This window comes from Pagrus major, chromosome 19 (assembly GCF_040436345.1).
Source record: "Pagrus major chromosome 19, Pma_NU_1.0".
Lineage (NCBI taxonomy): Eukaryota > Metazoa > Chordata > Actinopteri > Spariformes > Sparidae > Pagrus > Pagrus major.
The window spans coordinates 1,589,070-1,607,787 of record NC_133233.1 but is presented as its reverse complement, the minus strand read 5'-3'; the positions used below and the strand labels follow the sequence as shown (position 1 = coordinate 1,607,787).

Here is an 18,718-nt window from a genome sequence, read left to right as displayed (position 1 = left end):
TCTCTGTGAGAGTTGTTGCTGTGTTGTTGACTGCAACACCCAGCATAGAAGTCTATTTTCATTCCCTTCATCTGAGCCTCTGAAGACTCAGTGGATTGATTTAATTTTTAACGGAGATGTACCCTCAAAACTCCCCGAAATGTTCTATGTGTGCGTCCACCATATTACGGACGACTGCTTTATTAACCTTGGTCCATACAAAGCAGGCTTCACTAAAAGTCTGAAGATAAAGCATGGATCAGTACATGACACATTATCAAATGTGGAAGTTTTACCATTTTGTGTTGCTTTACTGTATAAGGCCAAACAGTACAATGGCCTGTTTTCAGTAGGGCATACTAGAGGGACTTTTCAGGCTGTATAAAATCCAGGACCAAGGTGGGTTTTGGGCAACACACCTCAAAAACACTGTTGTAGGACCTCTGACACCTATGTGAACTTGTTGTAAATGAGTATAATATGTCTCCTTTAAGGTCTGGTTAGGTTTAGCAATAAAAGCCACTTAGTTAGGGTTAGGGAAAGATCGTGGTTTGGGTTAAAATAGCCATTGTCAAGGCAACAGTAAACAAACAAACTCAAGACAGTTGTTAATGTGACAGCATTTAATCTATCTCGCCTTCAGTATTGTTGTATGTGTCCTCTGAATTGTGTGCATCATTCCTTCATTATTCACACATCTTGATCTGTGCTCCTACTCCACTGTTTTTATTTGGTTGCAACAACATATCACAATAATAGTGGCTGCCACAGAAATGGCAATATGCTGCTGCTGATCCAGTGTTGTTTGACAGCTCGCAAATTTTGGGCCGCATGTCATTTGTTTACAAAATTACGTTCACTTAACAAGGAGCAGCGTGAAAAGGATGAAAACTAATTTGCAACAAAGTATCATTTTTTCTCCTTTTTTAACCCTGACTTTCAGATTTGAAAACACCCTTAAGAAATAAACGTTAGCAGTTAATGTTAAGCTAGTTAGGCTAAAACAAGTGCTAACAGGTCAACATTAGCTAACTTACCGACAGTCTGAGATCTCTCCTGTCAGCATCAAGGATGTCGCTAGGAATATAAATATCATCTTTGTCATCTTGGATAGCGTTAGTTTCCGTCAAATTCTTGCGTTCACTGCCATCGCTACTGTCGTCCCCCATGATGCTAATGTCAGGTGCTGTTGGCTGTGTTTTTCTTTCCACGACGGCGGTGTCGCCAACGTGTCTTCTTTTAAGGCTTTTCCAGATCTGGTGAAAGGTCTTTTGGGCATGGTGAAACAAAATGTTACAGATCATCCCATCCAGGTAGGTTTTATACTCCTCATAAAACTCCTCATTCTTAAGGAACTTCCCTTTCAGACTCAACAATCTTTGTTTCACCACGGAGAAATTGTTGGGCAGAGACACGACATCCTTCTTAAAGGGCAGTCTTAAGCTGTAGTGACCTTCGTTGAGTGTTGCAGAACTCTCCGCCATCTCCATGAACTTAATGTCCTCTGCTGAGAGTCCCTTCTCCTCTGTGGCTCTCTCGTTGAAGTCATGGTTGTACTGCTCACTCAACATTTGTGCCAACCGGCTCACAGAGATCTTGTTGACGCTTACAGAAGGGAGCTTGCCTTCCAGGCTGCTGCCATTTCCATGCACAGGACCATTTATGACCCAACCCAGCGCTGTTCCAATAGCATATGGGCCCTCCCCTTGGCTATTTACAACCTTTCAGGGCTCCAACATCCTGGGAGCGTTGCTACCAATCAACAAATCGACATTAGCCTTTAAACTGTGGATTTTTACCTTTGACAGGTATGGCCACTTTGCCAGATCCTCTTCCTTCACGATATTGTCCAGACTTACAGGCATCTTCTTCTGTGTAAGGACTTCCGGAAGCTTATAGAACAGGTTGTTTTCCAAGCCAGATACCTCCAGGCTGGATAGTGAATAAGCCGGGACGACCCTTTCCTGTCCCATGGTTTGAAGGAGAAAACTGGTCCGTCGACCAGTAATGTTGAGCCTTTGCATGAGATGCTCTGAACAAAAGGTGGCTGTGCTGCCGGGATCCAAAAAAGCGTATGTGTTGATTACACGATCACCTTTGATGGACTTAACTTGGACTGGGAGGATGGAAAGAAGACAGCAATCGTCTCCGGCCCCTGTATGTCCACATGTTTGATGAGATGCTGTTGTATTACATGTCGCAGGCTCCTTAGACCTTGTATTTGTTCTTTCTTTGTCCCTTTTGTCAACGTGGAGCACACTGGGATGACTCTGGCCACACACCCTGCAGAGCAAACGATTGTCACACTCTCGACTCAAGTGCCCAGCACATAAACAGCCGAAACAAAGCTCCTGTTCCTTTAGGAAGCTTATTTTATCTCTGTGCTTCTTTCTTGTAAACTGTTGACATTTTTCCAATAAATGATTTCCAGAACAACATACACAGGTTGACTTCACTGCAGAACCATATGATGGTGCATCTCCCTTTGAATCCCTGGAGCTCTCGGCTGGTTGCATGGGTGCGATGGTGGTGGCAAAACTATTTCCTCTGATTTTAGTTGGTGGTTGCGATTTCATCCTGCTGCTGACCTTAGAGCTAGATGATCCAGATGCAACATCACAAATGTCACCAAACAGAGGGTCAGATATTATTCGAACCTGTCTTTCGATAAATGCAACCAGGTCTTTAAAAAGTGCTCTTTGTCCAGATGTTTCCAATATGTCATGTGCGACGATCCTCCATCGCTCCCTCAGCTTATATGGCAATTTAGACATGACAGCTCTCATATTACTTGGGATATCCAATTCTCGTACATACTGCAGCTTCTCCATCACATTACAACATGAACGCAGGAACAGAGAATAATTTTGCAACGCATTTACCTCCTCTGCCAATGCATTGGATTCAGCAAACAAACTGTGCACAAAACGTGAATGGCCATTCATAAATTTGTAGCGCTACTACTCATGTTGGGTGCCATGGTGATCCTATTGTTGTTCCTGTGCTGCCGGCGTGTGGGGCTCCCAGTGTGGCTGGCTCCAACGGCAGCAGGTGCTGGGTGCTAACAGCGTTAGCATACGACGGCGTCCTCCGGCCGGTCTCTGTTGTCCTAGCGCTGGCTTGGCGTGGCTCTGAACGAAGCAGGTGCGGATGCTAACGGCGTTAGCTGGTGTCGGCGTCCTGTAGCCGATCTCCGGCGTCCTCATCCTGGCATGGCTCCAAACGAAGCCGGTGCTGGATGCTAACGGCGTTAGCGGGTGTCGGCGTCCTCTAGCCGATCTCCGGTGTCCTTGCCCTGGCGTGGCTCCAAACGAAGCGGGTGCTCGGTGCTAATCGCATTAGCGGATGTCGGCTTCATGCCTGACGGTGCAGCGGCGTCCTCTCGCCTCTTCGGGTGCCAACAGGTAAGCTCGTTATGGTGCAATGTTCCGTGTTTACATGCTTGTGGCTTCTTTTTCCAGGACCATGAAGCTCCGTCATTAGCGAGTTTTCAACTTAAATGTAGAGGCTAAACCTAGTGCTTAAAGCCACTGAGGGGCTGCATAGAGGGCTGAACTTAGGTTGACTCGCTTGCTGAACACTGTGAGACACAGACGACTTCGGAATCGGTTAATTTGCGATCATGGTTTATTTTTCTCACCAAAACATCTTCTAGTGTGAACAAAGTCCATGCACCATTACCGATGCGACTCGCCTGCCGCAGCATGACAGAGCGGTCTAAAACTGTGTGCTCTTCCCCTTTGCAGCACCTGACCTCTGACCCCGGAACAATAGCTCCCACCTATGTAGACTCCCCTTTCGTGGTGCGCTGAGGACACCTACTGGCCCCATACAGACACGCAGTCACACAGAAATGGCTCATACACACACCAAAACTATCTGGGTGGATGGTTAGCACTCCGGGCAAGAGGAAAAATATATTTTGCTTTAATTTTGGGTGAGACAGATGTACAGTCAACAGTAGTATGAGTAGGGGAAGATGTGCTTTTATATTAACATTTGAAATGGTGGAAAATCCAAAATGGTCATAGGTCATTGTGACAAATTTATTTTCCATGAGGAGCTGTATCTTTGGGTTTTGTCACTGTATGAATAACAGGTAAGGAGACTGCCACCTAATGCTCACTAATGCTGACAGCAAATTTGAAAACATTGTCATGAGAAAACTATTTGCACTAAGAGGAAGGATTTGCTGACACAATGGTGGGGGTGAATCCATACTTACAGGGATATAATCATTTTTATAACTAATTTAATTAAATTAAATTAGTTTAATTTTTTAATGTTTTAATGGTCAAAGGAATACCATATATTAGTCACACATCATCATGTGAATGATTACCATTTCTAATATGTGTTCTATTTGAATATTTTGACAGTATGGACGTGGAAGAATGGTTGGTGGGTGGACACGGAAAAAGTGGATGTTTGGAATGCTGGGTGTCAGGCACAGAGGACAGAAGACAATGCCTGTTCTCTGCTTGGTGGAAAGATGGACCAGACGAGAGCTGATCCCACTGGTTCTGCACCATGTTCGGATGGGATCCACAATACTGACTGATGAGTGGCGGGCCTACCGTCAGGCTCTGCCTGAATTTGGATACAAGCATTATACAGTCAACCACAGTGTGGAGTATGTCAATGCTGATACAGGCTGCCACACTCAACACATTGAGAGGGCCTGGAGAAGCTACAAGGAGACCATCAGGAGAATCCAGGGGAATCGCACCGGGGATCTACTAAGAGATCACCTGATTATGATTGAGTGGAATGAATGGCTGGGTCGAAAACACTATAATGGTCCACTGGGACGCCTGCTCCATGACATTGCAAAGCAATACAAATAGACAAATAAATGATGCCAAGAAGGAAACACTGTGTATTTCTACTGTGTGATGTGTATTTCTACTGTGTATTTCTACTGTGTGATGTGTATTTTTACTGTGTGCTGTGTATTTCTATTGTGCATTTCTACTTTGTGCTCTGTATTTATAGTGTGTTTCTACTGTGTGATGTGTATTTCTACTGTGTATTTCTACTATGTACTGTGTATTTCTACTGTGTGCTGTGTATTTCTACTGTGTGATGTGCATTTCTAGTGTGTGCTGTGCCTTTGTACTGTGTGATGTGTATTTCTACTGTGTGATGTGTATTTGTACTGTCTATTTCTACTGTGTGTTCTGTATTTCTCCTGTGTATTTCTACTGTGTGTTCTGTATTTCTGCTGTGCATTTCTACATTGTGCTGTGTATTTCTACTGTGTGATATGTATTTCTACTTTGTGCTGGGTATTTCTACTGTGTACTTGTTATTTTCACTGTGTGATGTGTATTACTACTGGATAATTCTACTGTGTGCTGTGTATTTCTTCTGTGTATTTCTACTGTGATGTGTATTTCTACTGTGTATTTCTACTGTGTGATGTGTATTTCTACAGTGTTATGTGTATTTCTAAAGTTTGGTCTGTATTTCTACTTCGTATTTCGACTGTGTGCTTTGTATTTCTACTGTGCATTTCTACTTTGTGCTGTGTATTTCTACTGTGTGATGTGTATTTCTACTGTGTGCTGTGTATTTCTGTGTGTTTCTGCTATGTATTTCTGATTATTTATTTCTGTTGTGTATTTCTGCTGTATGCTGTTCATTTCTACTGTGTGCTGTCTATTTCTGCTGTGTGTTTCTACTGTGTTCTGTGTATTTCTACTGTGTGCTGTGTATTTCTGTATTTCTACTATGTGATGTGTATTTCTACTGTGTATTTCTACTGTGTGATATGTCTTTTTACTGTGTGCTGTGTATTTCTATTGTGTATTTCTACTTTGTGCTCTGTCTTTATAGTGTCTTTCTACTGTAATGTGTATTTCTACTGTGTATTCCTACTGTGTGCTATGTATTTCTACTGTGTATTTCTACTGTGTGATGTATATTTCTACTGTGTATTTCTACTATGTACTGTGTATTTCTACTGTGTGCTGTGTATTTCTACTGTGTGATGTTTATTTCTAGTGTGTGCTGTGCCTTTGTACTGTGTGATGTGTATTTCTACTGTGTGCTGTGTATTTGTAGTCTCTTTCTACTGTATGTTCTGTATTTCTCCTATGTATTTCTACTGTGTGTTCTGTATTTCTACTGTGTATTTCTACATTGTACTGTGTATTTCTACTGTGTGATGTGTATTTCTACTTTTTGCTGTGTATTTCTACTGTGTGCTTTTTATTTCCACTGTGTATTTTGATTGTATGCTTTGTATTTCTACTGTGTATTTCTACTGTTTCCTGTGTATTTCTACTGTGTATTTCTGATGTGTATTTCTACTGTGTGCTGTGTATTTCTACTGTGTGTTTCTACTATGTACTGTGTATTTCTACTGTGTGCTGTGTTTTTCTATTGTGTATTGCGACTGTTTGCTATGTATTTCTACTGTGTGCTTTGTATTTCTATTGTTTTCTGTTTATTTCTACTGTGTTTTTCTTCTGTGTATTTCTGCTGTGTGTTTCTGCTGTGTATTTCTGATTATTTATTTCTGCTTTATATTTCTGCTGTGTGCTGTTCATTTCTACTGTGTGCTTTGTACTTCTAATGTGTAATGTGTATTTCTACTCTGTGCTGTGTATTTCTACAGTGTATTTCTACTATGTACTGTGTATTTCTAGTGTTTTCTACTTTGTGATGTGTATTTCTCTTGTGTATTTCTACTGTGTGCTGTGTATTTCTCTTGTGTATTTCTACTGTGTGCTGTGTTCGTCTACTGTGTATTTCTATTATGTGCTGTGTGTTTCTACTGTGTATTTCTACTTTGTGTTGTGTGTTTCTACTCTGTATTTCTACTATGTACTGTGTATTTCGACTGTCATGTTTATTTCTACTGTGTTTTTCTACTGTAGGTTGTGTACTTCTGTGTATTTCTACTGTGTATTTCTAATGTGTAATGTGTATTTCTACTCTGTGCTGTGTATTTCTACAGTGTATTTCTACTATGTACTGTGTATTTCTAGTGTATTTCTACTTTGTGATGTGTATTTTTATTGTGTATTTCTACTTTGTGCTCTGTCTTTATAGTGTCTTTCTACTGTAATGTGTATTTCTACTGTGTATTCCTACTGTGTGCTTTTTATTTCCACTGTGTATTTCGATTGTATGCTTTGTATTTCTACTGTGTATTTCTTCTGTTTCCTGTGTATTTCTACTGTGTATTTCTGATGTGTATTTCTACTGTGTGCTGTGTATTTCTACTGTGTGTTTCTACTATGTACTGTGTATTTCTACTGTGTGCTGTGTTTTTCTATTGTGTATTGCGACTGTTTGCTATGTATTTCTACTGTGTGCTTTGTATTTCTATTGTTTTCTGTTTATTTCTACTGTGTTTTTCTTCTGTGTATTTCTGCTGTGTGTTTCTGCTGTGTATTTCTGATTATTTATTTCTGCTTTATATTTCTGCTGTGTGCTGTTCATTTCTACTGTGTGCTTTGTACTTCTAATGTGTAATGTGTATTTCTACTCTGTGCTGTGTATTTCTACAGTGTATTTCTACTATGTACTGTGTATTTCTAGTGTTTTCTACTTTGTGATGTGTATTTCTCTTGTGTATTTCTACTGTGTGCTGTGTTCGTCTACTGTGTATTTCTATTATGTGCTGTGTGTTTCTACTGTGTATTTCTACTTTGTATTGTGTGTTTCTACTCTGTATTTCTACTATGTACTGTGTATTTCGACTGTCATGTTTATTTCTACTGTGTTTTTCTACTGTGTGTTGTGTACTTCTGTGTATTTCTACTGTGTATTTCTAATGTGTAATGTGTATTTCTACTCTGTGCTGTGTATTTCTACAGTGTATTTCTACTATGTACTGTGTATTTCTAGTGTATTTCTACTTTGTGATGTGTATTTCTCTTGTGTATTTCTACTGTGTGCTGTGTTCTTCTACTGTGTATTTCTATTATGTGCTGTGTATTTCTACTGTGTGATTTTTACTTTGTTTCTACTGTGTGATTTTTACTTTGTGTTTCTACTGTGTTTTTCTACTGTGTGCTGTGTTCTTCTACTGTGTGATGTGTATTTCAACTGTGTGCTCTGTATTTCTACAGTATATTTCTACTGTGATGCATATTTTTACAGTATATTTCTTCTATGTACTGTGTATTTCTATTGTGTATTTCTACTGTGATTTGTATTTCTACTGTGTGCTCTGTATTTCTACAGTGTATTTCTACTGTGATTTGTATTTCTACTGTGTGCTCTGTATTTCTACAGTGTATTTCTACTGTGTGATGTGTATTTCTATAGTGTGCTGTGTATTTCTAATGTGTCTTTCTACTGTGTAATTCTACTGTGTATTTCTGCTGTGTAGTTTTACTGTGTGCTGTGTGTTTCTACTATTCATTTCAATTGTGTATTTCTAATGTGTTGTGTATTTCTACTGTGTGTTGTGTGTTTCTACTGTGTATTTCGACTGTTTGCTGTGTATTTCTACTGTGTATTTCGACTGTGTGTTGTATGTTTCTACTGTGTATTTCTACGGTGTGTTGTGTATTTCTACTGTGTATTTCAATTGTGTGCTGTTTATTTCTACTGTGTGCTTAGTATTTCCACTGTATATTTTGACTGTGTGCTGTGCGTTTCTACTGTTCATTTCAATTGTGTATTTCTACTGTGTTGTGTATTTCTACTGTTTATTTCTAATGTGTATTTCTGATGTGTATTCCTGCAGTGTGCTGTGTATTTCTACTGTGTATTTGTACTGTGTGTTGAGTGTTTCTACTGTGTATTTCGACTGTTTGCTGTGTATTTCTACTGTGTATTTCTACTATGTGTTGTGTGTTTCTACTGTGTAATTCTACGGTGTGCTGTGTGTTTCTACTGTGTATTTCTACTTTGTGTTGTTTATTTCTACTGTGTATTTCTACTGTGTGCTGTGTATTTCTACTGTGTGCTGTTTACATGGATTAAAGAAAAAAAAATCTTTTGACTGAAATGTTTTTTCGAGCTGTAGCCAAGTCATATTCCCAATTTGTAATTTGTGAAACATGTTACAGGGCATTTTACTTGACACGTGCTAAAAAAAATAAAATAAGATTTACAGCCTCACCCCACACCATGTTCTCTAATGCAGACATCAAGTTTAAATATTTGACCAACAGTGTTTTACAGGAGGATGATCTGAACAGCTGTTCTATTCACACTTAAAATGTTTTTTGTCTTTTCAATGTAATTTTCAATCTATGAAATCAATCTGTGCCTTTTTTTTGTCAAGCTTCTCTCAAGTTTTACTCTTTCAAATAATCAACCATCTACAGAACTTTTCAGTACGCTATTTTTCTACTTCTTCTTCTCATCATCATTATCATTAATTATTATTATTATTATTAATATTGTTTAAAGTGAGCCTCTTATCGTTTAACAGAAAAATACATCATACAAACAGCAACTTTTGCAGCCTTGTCAGTCTGATGGCGAGTTATCACCTTTCTGTCATCACTAACATACTGTTAATAATCAAAGAAGCTCTGAGGCTTTGTTCTATATGTTATAATACAAGATTTCAGCATTGAGCTACAATCAGGCAACATTCATGATTCTGTACAGTCAAACTAACCAAAAAACTTACTATTGATCATCATCAAGTTTCAGGGCGTTCCTGTAACCATGGTAACTCACGGTGCCAGAGGGGAGGGAGAGACGCTGAATGAAGCCGTTTACACAGATACACTGCAGACAAAGACCAGACTATAGATGTTATTTCACACATGTAGCACACAACAGGAGACTCTCCGTGTCAGACGAGTTCTCACATGCTGACTAAACTCAATTGATAACGTAGCAGCGCAACGAGTCTTTGCTAGCTGAGCAGCTAAACTTTAGCGCCGCTCCATGTTGAGATCCCGCCCTGTGTGGTTCACTACACTGTCATTGGTCAGACGCGCACACACTGTTAAGGATACCATTGGCTGTAGAGTGTGACAATCTCTCAATAAAAATCAGCCAACATTTCTCCGATCTACATTGATCTCACACGTCGCCTCTGTTAAGTTTGAATGACGGAAATCCGTCGTAGCGACGGAGAACTTTAATCCATGGGTTTATTTCTAATGTGTATTTCTACTGTGTGCTTTGTATTTCTGTGTATTTTGACTGTGTGCTGTGCATTTCTACTGTTCATTTCAACTGTGTATTTCTACTGCATGTTGTGTATTTCTACTGTGAATTTCTAATGTATATTTCTGATGTGTGCTGTGTATTTTTCGGACGCGGTGTTGGACAATTGTGATTGGTTGATGCAGCTACGTGCGGCTAAACGTTCATTGATGCAGAGTGCAGCATACGGTAAGATTATGGCTCATCACTCCCACTGATATGAGTTATTCATCAAAACTACTAGGCTACGTAAAACTACTAGGCTACGTAAATGTAATCATATCACCATGACAAATATTGGCTGCTCAAAACATCTGAAATAATCTTAATTATCGCCACTAACTGCGAATTCGTGATGGACAGCTAGCACCATTGGTGTTAGCCAAATTTTCTGTGTTATTTCATATGTTTTCCCTGTTCTATTATGAATAAAATATGGGTTAATGAGATTTGAAAATCATTGTATCACGTTTTTATTTGTACATAGTAGTTTGTACATGTATTAGTGTAATAATAGTATTATTTTACATTTCAGTGAGAGCAGCAGTATGTGTAATAATGTCCAGGGGAACGTGAAAGAATATCCTCTGTTAAAGGTCAGATTCATTTAAAAATCAACTTTATTGATAAGCAGTGAACAGAACAAACATGAACTATAAACAACACATTGTACATACTGATGCAGGGGTAGAGTTGATGTTAGGATTAAGGTTATGGCTAATGGTTGTTAAATTGAGGTATAGGCTTTATGCACAGCTCAACTACTTTCTGAACTTAAACCAGCTCCTTTATTTCCTGTCTTACATTATTGGACAAACTGATTAATCCAGGTGTGTCTGACTCTGACCTCAGTAGTCACAAGAATGGTCAGACACACCTGGATTAATCAGTTTGTCTAATAATGTAAAACAGGAAATAAAAGAGCTGGTTTAAGTTCAGGAAGTAGTGGAGCTGTGCATAAAGCCTATTGCCCCGACCATCTTCTACTGCCAGATCTGCCAATAAATCCTCACTAACCAAGTGAAGTCAATGGGCCCTATTTTGACAGAACTTATTACCAGAGGACTACCACCATCATGTGTGCTCCTATCAGTCTCTAGGAGGGACAAATTTCAGGGCAAATCTTCGAGTTTGGCTTGCTAGGGAGGATGAGGTTCAGAGGTGGATCGAGGACTTTCAGAAATCCTCAGGCTTCACCTGGAAAAAGTCCAAAACCTACCCTGATGCAGGGCAAGGCTCAAATAAGTATAGGGTTAGTACTAAACAGTCCACCCCCCACATCTCCTTAATGTTGTGTGTACACCACTTACCAGATTTTTCTTCTTTTCTACATCATCTGTAGGTGGACTTAAGGTGTTAGCATAACACCTGGGGAAGTGCTGGCAAGGTGACAAAAAACACCTCCTGTCCTGCCACCATGTACCAAGTCCTGAAAAGGCAGTGCTTCAGTAAAGGGAGAAAGTCAAGGTTAGTACTTTTTTTTACTCCAATGATAGTTGGACTGTTTTTGCTGAATCTGGTGTGTGTGGATTAATTATATACCTTTCACATATCCATTTTATGTCAGGTCAGAAGATCCACATATCCTGGAGGGATTTTTTTTCAAAATAAGCCTCCAGAATGAGCACAACCATCGGCTCTCATGTGCTGAAGCACTTAAAAACAGGGATGTTTGCCAGGACACCTGCAACAAATTACAGGCCCTGTTCCAGAGTGGGCACTCTCCCTCATCGGCCCTTGACATGCTGAAATTTGACCTGCAGGAGCAAGAGGGGGAGAACTACATTTTGCTGCTGCAGATCGCTCTGTCTTCCCCGATCTCCAGTTCTGCTACAGGTGGGTAAGGTGGGCATAATAGGCATTAAAAAAATATAAGGAATGTGACTTACATTTAAGTACAATGAGGTGTATGGAGCTCCATTCAAAACTCCCATTTAGAATTCTGCCTCCTATAACTCAGCCCCAGATCCACATACTACCACAGGAATGGTCTTGTATGCATCATCCCCCTGAGACAGAGACATAAAGATGGTTAGTGGTTCCTGGGCTGGGTGAAAGGAAGCAGAAGTATCCACATTATAAAGCCCTGCAGATGTCAATGTATTTTATCGATGTAGTTTTTTACACCAAGTAGGGGTGATTTTTCAGATACAGAGTGTGGTTTGGTGTCAAAATTCTTGTTTTATGTAAATCAATTCCCAAATGCACACTTTGAACTTTTGACTTTGTCATTGATTTTGTCTCCACAAGCACATCCGGCAAAGTGGAGAGATGGTCTTTGTTGATTCGTCAGGCAACTGTGATCGGCAATACCACCGAATTTTCCTCCTCATGACCCACTCTACTGCAGGTGGGTTGCCATTAGGTATTTTCATCACCACCTCTGAGAACCAGGCCACCATCACAGCTGCCCTGCTGCTCCTCAACAGCATCCTGCCAGCGGAGGCTGGAGGCTATCCAGGCACCACCCTCATCCTGTGCGTGTTCCATTTGCTTCAGGCCATGTGGAGATGGCTGTGGAACTCCCACAATGGGGTCGCCAAAGACCATCGTTCTCACATGATGAGCTTGTTCAGGCACATCATGTATGCCGGCACCCCATCATCCCTGGAAGACAGCTACAGGGTGCTGACTCAAGAGCCAACAGCGCAGAAGTACCCAAAGTTCCTCCGACACCTTGCTGAGGTCTTCAGAAGGAGAGAAGAGTGGGCCATCTGCCCCCAGTCTGAACTGCCAACAAGAGGAAACCACACAAATAACTACGTGGAGAGTGCAATGCGCATTCTGAAAGAGAAGGTCCTCTACAGACTGAAGGCATACAATGTCACACAGCTGGTTAGCTTTGTTACCACGCGCATGGAAGAGTACTACATTGCCGCCTCACCGATGTCGCCAACAACAGAGGGAAGCAGTTGAAAAACATCCACCATGGCGATGTTGACTGTGAGGCGATTGTTCAGGTACGTTTTGTAGCATCCCCACACTCTGGAACACACTGATCCGTAAGGTGATTTATTGTCAGGTTATATATTGAAGCTTAGTTGTCTTAATAAAATCCACTGATGAATCACATGACATTTCTAAAGAAGATAGCAGGAAGAGGCTATCAAAACATGTCAGGATACAAGGTAGCCTACATAAACTGTCCGTTAAATTCAATAGTACTTTTTCAGACTACATTAAAAGTAGGCTATAACCATGAATTTTTAGTAATACTATAAACACCTTGTACTGTACACACCTTGTAATGGGAAGTCTTTCCTCAGATGCAATGTTTTTTTCATGCTACCTCAAGGAACATCTGGACTGGAGGAGGAGCTGATGCAGGTTTTTTTGGATTGAGAGGATTGGATTGGATTGAAGCTGAGAGATGACCCCAGCTTTTCAGCACCCATTACATCCTTCATCTCCAGCTTCAATAAATTAAAAACTGACAGTTCCCTGCAGTCGGCTCTTTCAACTTTTGCTAAGGGCCCAGTCATCAAGACGAGCCAGTACCAAAGACCAAAGGGACACTTTCAGACAACAACCCAAATTGGGGTCCAGCCCACAGCTGTAGCCCGCAGAAAGGCGAGGCTGGGTGGGAGAAGGGCCTTAATATCAGGGCGGCCCACAAAGGCCTCAGCGAGGGAGCACCCGTATAATAAGACTGGAAGGAAGAGGAGTGCTCCTCATTGTCTCGCCCACTGTGTGGAAGAGAACATCACCCTTGGTGGAACACACTAGCTGTGTTGATGACAGTCATGATTTCTTTAGTAAAATGTTGTAAATAATTATTTGTTATTTTTTCATTCTTTGATAAAAAGGTTGATCAGAGGTTTGATTTGATTCAGTGGCAACAATAAATTACTACTTATTTGTGTGCATTAAGGCAGAGGTCTTCAACAGGGGGTCCACGGAGGTGTTGCAGGGGGGTCGTGGAATTTTTGGTTGATGAGGCAATGTTTCATATCATTTACTTTCCACATTTATCAGGGTTCCCACTCTTTTATTGAAATCATTTTCCAGGACTTTTCCAGGACATTTATACATCCCCCGTCCCATTCAAGCTTTGGAGAAGTGTTCTTTTCGACAGTTGTACTTTATTAGTATTTGTAGATGTGCGGTCTATGGCTATAATTTATTAAATAATCTCTTACATGCTTAGAAATTATATGATAACTTTTGATCAACTCAAAGTTGCTAGTTTTATCACCAGATACTTATTTGGAAAGGTCAAATAGAGCTCTGGTAGCTCATTTCACCATGTGATAAATCATTTTCCAGGACATTTTACTTTTTTTCCCTCATTTTTCATGTGTTTTCTATGACTGGAAAATTGGTCAATCATTTTCCAGGTTATTTAATATAATACACAATTTTATACAATATAGTAGGGGTCACACACACACACCAATGCGCACGAATACGCCTGCAAAACTCACCGTTTAATAGGGACAATGCAATTAGCCTACCATTTATATACTGGTGCTAGCTGTCCGTCACTAATTCGCGGTTAGTGGCGATAATTAAGATCATTTCAGATGTTTTGAGCAGCCAATATTTGTCATGGTGATATTATTACATTAACGTAGCCTAGTAGTTTTGATGAATAACTTCATTAGTGGGAGTGATGAGCCATAATCTTACCGTATACTGCACTCTGCATCAACGAACGTTTAGCCGCACGTAGCTGCATCAACCAATCACGAAGCACCTTGATCTGCCAATAAGATGACGGCACCTCATGAATATTAATGAGATTCCCAGACTTATCCTACCGCGCGCGGGACGGCGGAAATCAACATGGCTACCTCCGCAGTTCACGTTGATGAGGAAGACACGGAAGACGTTACCACACTGACAGCATCTCCTCCGGTAGAAGACGACAGTCACCCGCCGTGGTCATACCTGGCAACAATGTCTGGCTACGTTGGGATGGGGGACAATCCTAAAACCAGCCAAAGTGCCATGAGATAAAGGCGTTTAAGAACTCTCCGTCCAACCTCAAGAAACACATTGAGGTAAATGAATTAAGTAACGTTAATCGCTGCCAATGTCATCTCATGTGCCAGGAGTATAAATATGTAATTTCCTGATAAAACATAGTTTTAGCCAACATTTTAGCCTACATATTTCGTTAGCCAACATTACATGCAAGCTGACGTTGCTAGTAACTTTAGTATCACACGCGGTGGCGTGGACAAGTATGGATAAACCTACGCGACACACACACCCACAATATTTTACACTTTATTCTAGATAATATCTTGCGCAAATTGTTCTGTAGGAGTGTCGATAAAACAGGGTTAGCATCTTAACCTGTTCGAAGGAGGCAGTTTTCCTCCCGCATAATACATTTTCAATATCAAGCGCTTCACTTTTTTTATTGAAAAATACACAATCAGATCGCACAAGATCTGTAACTTGAAGTTAAGCAATATTGAAAATCTGCATTTTTATTCATAGGAGCAGTAGTGAAATAGCACGCTGTTTAATAAAATAGCTTTGTTTTTGTTTTTTAGTGTATTTGTTGTAATGCACAGCTATTGCCAGTCTGGGTCTAGAGCAGATATGAAAAAAGTGCATGTATGTGCATGTAATAACTACCACATACAGAGCACATCTGCAAAAGTTGGAACCAAAACTGCATTTATGTTAACCACACAGAAAAAAGGGGGGAAAGCAGATGTCCAAGCTCAGTGTGCTGCATGATGTTTTAGCTTGTAGATCTGCTATTTTTTACAATTTGGCATTTTTGAAAGATAAAATATAGTTGACAGTTGACCAACATTTTTTTCAATTGGACATGCCCACAATTGGGACACCAGGGTGAAAGTGGTTAGAACAATCCAGACCTGTCATTGTGGTAACTGTTGAATAATGTCTTGAGTATCATTTAAACTAGTAATATTATTCATTTTATTCATGTATTTTTCATGTAGAGAGCACATCCACACCATCTGAAAAAACATGAGCAGCTGACTTCACAGAAAAGAAAGAGGCCTTTGGAAGCTGGGACCTCCACCCTCAAACAGACCACCTTGCTGGATACCTGATCCATGTCTCAGAGTGCAGTTGACAGGGCCATTGTTAAGTATGTTGTCAATGGGCTCCAGCCATTGTCAACTGTTGAAAATGAAGCCTTCAGAGAGCTTCTCGCAGATCTCCTTCCTACTGTCAAAGTCATAACACGGGTCACCCTGCGATCAAGGATTGAAGATTTAGCAAAGACTATGAAAAGCGTGGTAACTGAGGAGATGAGTAAAGTGGACCACATCGCCACCACTACAGACTGCTGGTCAGTTAGGAGAAGGAGCTTCCTTGGTGTGACTGCCCACTGGGTCAACCCTACAGACCTAACTAGACAATCAGCAGCCCTAGCTTGCAGACAACTAAGAGGTTCCCACACCTTTGATGTTTTGGTGACTTTGATCCTAGATGAGAATGATGGCTTTGAGTTCGAGCTTCCACAACATCAACGATGTGCTTGTCATCTCCTCAACTTAGTGTCTACAGCCAACGATGGATACAAAAACAGGGGTGTGACTCTTCCGGATAAATCTGGAAATCCGGCTTTTCCAACCTGAAAATGAGGCTCTCGTAAATAATGCAAATCCGCTTTTTTTGGGGGGGGGGGGCTCAGAGCTGACAGGTGTGGGTGATGGAGAAGAGAAGAAATTAACAGTAAAGTTGTCTAGTAGTAGTAAATGTACAGTTTAGGTTTCTGTTTGTCTCTGAGTAAATGCTGCAGCTCCTCAGGACCCAGGAAAGTTCCTGTGTCTTGCTTCCCAGCTGCTGGGAAAAGTGAGGGAGGAGCTAGGCTAACGGTTAGCCCCGAAGTTAGCATCAACTTCGACCCTGGAGGCAAACCAAAGTCTCTGCTGAAGCAGGAATGGTTAACTGCGGAAATGAGGAGAACATTACTCGCCCTGCCTCATCAGCATGCAAACAGTAATCAGGAGTAAATGCTAAACGTCAGTATATTTTCCTGCTTTTTTGTCCTTTGCCAATCACACCTATGAAAAAACTGCAACACTCAACATTCAGCAAGTGTCATGGGCTGTGGAATAAGTGTGGAAGATCCTGCCAAGCAGCTGAAGCTGTGGAAGATTGCCTGCTCCCTCCAGCTGCTACGACCAAATGCCACCAGGTGGAACTCGCTGTTTATGGCTGTGGAAAGGCTACTCAAGATTCTGAGAGAGAAGGGAGAGCCAGCTTTAAGAGAGATCTGTGCAGAATTGAAGGTTCCAATGTAAGTTGGAATTATGTATTTTTTATTTATTTATTTATTTTTTGCCTGCCATGGCTTCTGTGAATGTCCCTGACTTGTATCATATTTAAATGAGACTCGTTTAAAAACCACTCGACCCCTTTAGAAATGATCCCTGAGGTGAAAGTACTGTGCTCCATTAAAGTATTCATTTCATACTATGTTCGCCTTCCTAGTGGTTTAGTTTACCGGAGCTATTAAATATTTTTACCACCACTAGAATGCAGTAATATGTTGAACATACACTATCCAGCTTTCACCAACCTACCTACTACTGCACTCTAGTGGTTATAAAAATATTCAATCTCTCAAGTAAACTAAACCATTATAAGGAGCTGTAGACAACCTCGGAACTGGTTCATACACAATGTACTGTAAAACCTTGCTTTGTATGTTTTCTAGGTTACTGATTTTTGGGTACAATATTCATGCATAATTGTAAAACAGTGGTTTGTTTTCTCCCTAACAGGTTCCATCCAGTTGAGCTCACTTTCCTCAAAGAGTACTACACCACCATGAGCCCTGTGCTCAGTCCATCAACATCCTCCAAGGAGAAGCGGAAGTCCAGATGGGATGGCTTCTTCCGACGATTTCCCTGCTGAGCAGCAAACTGGAAAAAATAAAGATTGAACTGAGGCACTGCAAGCTGTTGGTTGAAGCCATTCAAGTGGGCATCCAGAACCGTTTTGGCGAGATGTTAAGAGACCCTGAATTGATTGCTGCAGCGATTCTCATCCCAAAGTTCAGAACGGCCTGGATCAAAGATGATGCTACACTGAGAATTGGTAAGACAACATGAAGATCTTTAAAATAAAGGAAATGTAGCAAATATACATTAAATTACAAATTTAATGTACACTTACTACATTTGTTATTTTATTATTCATTTCATACATCAGTCTAATTTCGAATTAGGTTGGTAGTATTTCAGCTGTAATCAGGGTACTGTAAATTTAGGGGCCTGAAAATATCTCAAGATGCCTGGAATTGTTAGAGTCAAGACATTAAATTTGTGTTTCTCTCCTTGTTTATTCCCTGAATTTGGCAGATACAGAAATTGTGAAAGTAGCCAATCTGCAAGCTCACACTGCCTCACGTTGCGAGCTTGTAGATTTTTTTTGCTATTTTCACAACTTGTCTCAACTTTTTTTCTATTATTTTATTTATTTTTTGCTAATTTTGGCCTTTTGTTTCTGATAGTATTGTTTGTCAATGTAATTTAATTTTTTTTCCTTTAGAGTTATGGAAAATGTCATAAATGTAATTAAATTTGTCCTATAAAAATGTGCACATACCCTGGCTGTACTAATGCTAGTTTCACCCTCCCTGTGTTTCAGGGTTGGACTACATCAGGGA

At 40.5% G+C, this 18,718-nt stretch overlaps 1 long non-coding RNA gene and 1 pseudogene across 2 annotated transcripts; both read left to right on the top strand.

Moving 5' to 3' along the window:
* Positions 1-3,335: 3,335 nt before the first annotated feature.
* On the top strand, positions 3,336-12,445 carry LOC141014912 (uncharacterized; annotated as a pseudogene).
* Positions 12,446-12,584: 139 nt separating this feature from the next.
* LOC141014212 (uncharacterized) lies at positions 12,585-17,887 on the top strand. 2 transcript variants are annotated; one of them, XR_012180481.1, is made up of 3 exons: positions 12,585-13,070; positions 17,140-17,344; positions 17,843-17,887. It is a non-coding gene; the product is annotated as an uncharacterized lncRNA (long non-coding RNA). The 2 variants fall into 2 exon arrangements; XR_012180482.1 differs by having other exon boundaries at positions 17,832-17,887.
* The last annotated feature ends 831 nt before the right edge of the window (positions 17,888-18,718 follow it).